This window comes from Mustela nigripes, chromosome 3 (genome assembly GCF_022355385.1).
Source record: "Mustela nigripes isolate SB6536 chromosome 3, MUSNIG.SB6536, whole genome shotgun sequence".
NCBI classification, from domain to species: Eukaryota; Metazoa; Chordata; class Mammalia; order Carnivora; family Mustelidae; genus Mustela; species Mustela nigripes.
Window position 1 is genome coordinate 179887852 of NC_081559.1, and position 3395 is coordinate 179891246.

General features: G+C 39.7%; 1 pseudogene; it reads right to left on the reverse strand.

Moving 5' to 3' along the window:
• The window catches only part of LOC132014591 (metalloendopeptidase OMA1, mitochondrial-like), a 2142-nt pseudogene extending 1346 nt beyond the window's left edge, over positions 1-796 (reverse strand).
• Between the last annotated feature and the right edge of the window lie 2599 nt (positions 797-3395).

The window sequence follows — 3395 nt, forward strand, 5'->3', positions numbered from 1 at the left end:
GCCTGACCCACCTTTGTATCTGGGCTTTGTTATCTGAAGCTGGTTTCTGGGACTTGTCTCCAAGTAAATCCCCTGGGGGAAGGGGAGCAGGGACAGTTTCTAAATAGATCCTTACACTGACAGAAGTCTGAAAAGTACTTTTGCCAATCAGAGTAGCTTGCTCCTTCCTGAGTTGGACTCACTTCCAGGGGAGTAAAATAAAACACCGCAAATACCAAACCACAACTACTCAACCCAAAGAATAATTTTAATTTTTTTTCCCCTTCCTTACCCTCTCATTAAATAGTTCCTTTTCCTTCAGAGGAAGTGCTCACCACCATTCCCTGATGCCCCCACATATTTACAAGGATTGCAAGTAGTTTCTGCACTGGTTTAAGAATTATCAACAGGAGAGAAGCCAGAGCTGTTGAAAAGAAGTGTAGGAAACCCCACGCAACACTGATCAAGCAGGCATGATCTTTTATCAGTAGCTGCCTTGAAAAAGAGTCATTGCAGGGGGTGCATTTTTGGGTAAGCATCCAGATTTCCTTACTTTTGGTACTCCAGAAGCATCCTGTTCTTCTGTTACTGAAAGTCCTATAAAAATGAAAGTTTCCAGGCAGAAAAGTCAATGTTTTCTTGTAAAATGATTTACTTCCAGGCCCTGACACTTATTTACTATGTGGTTAATTTGTACTTGATGGCAGTCCAGTGAGGTTACAGCTAATGTGTTACATTTTCTCCAGTTGGTCACTGAATTAGAAAAAAAAAAAAAGTACAACTTAGTAGCAGACTGCAGGTCATAGAGGAAGGTCATCTTTTTTTGCTTGTCCTAGCAGAGGCAAAAGTCAAAATGATTCCTTCCAGTTAGAGACTGTGTTTGTTTGCTTGCATTTTGGAGTTAGTAAGTATTGCAAATGCCTCTTTTTCCTCCCCGCCACAAACTCAATGAGGGAAAGAACAATGACTTGTTACTATTATAATACCAACACCAGGGACAATACTTACAAGTAATAGATCCTCCATAAATATGTTGAAGGAAAGAATGCACGAGCCATCAAAACCATTTCATAAATGCTCATTAGAGCGCTGTGGTGAAATCAAGTAGACTTGACCTAGAAATCAAACAGGTTCAAGGCACAATCCCTCCCATTTTCATTATGTATCCTTTCCTAAATCTTTTTTTTTTTTTTTAAGATTTTATTTCTTCATTTGAGAAAGACAGACAGAGAGAATACAAGCAGGGGGAAAGGCAGAGGGAAAGGGAGAAGCAGGCTCCCCGCTGAGCTGGGAGCCCAACATGGGGCGCCATCCCAGGACCCTGGGATCATGATCTGAGGGGAAGGCAGATTCTTCACTATCTGAGCCACCCAGGTGCCCTGATCTTTCCCTAAATCTTGAAAGTTCTAAGCCTCAATTTCCCTAGCTAAAGAATGAACAGAAATCAGTCTGACCAGCCCTTCAAAGACTTGTGAGCTTCTCTGAAGACAATGCAGACAAAGGCTCGGTGAGTTATAAGCTGCTGTATGAATGTATGTTCAGACATGGCCTGCCACCCTGACACCAATCAGGGAAATAAATAAATGTTGGAAGAAACATTTGATAAACCACTTGAAGTGTTGAGTGAGAGCATTTAGCCCTCCTACACCAAGAGACATGCTTCTTTCAAATAATGCTGAATGAAGCTTTCTTCTAAGAAGAAGTTTTCCACTTACTAGCAGACTTTTAAATCTAGAGAGGGACAGAAGTATGGAGCCAGAGGCACATTGCCTGAGGCACAGAGGATGACTCCTCCACCCCCAACAGCTTTCCCTGAAAATTAAAAACACAAAAACTTATTTCTTTAAATTAAGGCTTTGAGATGACGTCTGCCTAACAAAGACAACAAAGTAGAAGTCTGCCTGGGATGTACACCTACTGTCCATCCAACCTCCTGTATAATCATGTCAGAGTCTTATTGGACTACATCAGACCTGAAGAAACTCCGGTATCATGAAGTCAGAATATATTATATTAATGTAGGAGGGACCAAGCTCAATCTTATTGGCCAAAAAGTTAATCTCACAAGGCAATGTTGGGACAGGCCTGGAGTGAGAACCTCCTGGTATACCAAATGTTTTAAAGGTGATTATATTTTAAGTATTGATTCAAAATCATTGAACAGACCGGTTATTTGGAGCACATTTTCCATTCTCTCTCTCGAAATGGATGGACTCCATTCCAACTAGGAAGATGAAAACTGGTAACAGCTTGCTAATGGATGTCAGAATCTTAGCTCATTTTATTCAAGTATTCTTTCCTTTATTCCTTAATTCATCAAACATGTATTAGATGCCTAAATTGTCCAAGCATCTGGAGTTGCATAGGGAATTATAGTAAATACAAACAAACATTGTGTGTATGTGTGATCTGAAATGTTTACTAGTTGTGGTGTGGGAGAAGAAACATACCATTAAAATAAAACATTTGGCTCTTGGGCTAATTTCCAAGGTGTTTGGAAAAAAAAAAAGAATGTCCATTTTGTGTGTTCCCTCTTCATGACTGGGTTGAATCAGGAATACGAAGCCACTAGAGATTTGACTACAGTATTTCATTTCTCTTCTACAAGTTAATTTGAATACTGATATTCAAATTCTGTCTACTCTCATCTTGATGCTTTTGCAAGATTACCCCAAAACTTCAAAACAGTTTGAAATAAACTCCCCGACTCATTAGTGAATTCAACAAACATTTATAACACCTATCCTGTGCCAGGCACAGTGAACAAGAATCAGGGAGAAAACACAAATAAAGAGCTCCAAAAGAGCTCATTATTTGAAAATTAGCTGCTGTTGAAAGAGCTTACAATTCTGTGTGATGGTATAACTGTATCATTTCATACAAACTACAGAAGAGGCATAACGTGGAGAAGGGAAAGGTTGATTGGACCTAGGTGTTCAGAGGTTTTCTGGAAAATGTTAAGTTTAAGTTACATCTGGAAGGAAGGATGGGGGTGAAGGTAGAGACGGGCATGTCAGAAGGAAGGACCAACATTCACCGAGGAAGAGACACCTGCAACAAAATGTGTACCTGGGAAATATAACCAATTCATGACTGCTGGAGCAAAATGTGCTGAACAGTACTTATGATAAAGTTGTTTTTCAGATATTGAGACCTTGAGTATGATGATCTTTCTGATGCTTTAGTTGAAAGCTGCATGGAGTCTTCCACATTCTCTGGCTGTCCTTCAGACTATGGTACCTTTGTGATCATATAGTTATGATATGGTTAAACCCAACAATGTCCTTGTGAAAATGGTCAACTCTTTGTAGAATTGACTACATGAGGGCAAAGATAAAATTGGGAGACCACTTTGAAATACTTGTCTATGGCCACAGAAAGATTTGTCCAAGATCTCTATCTTTCTTTGCCATCTC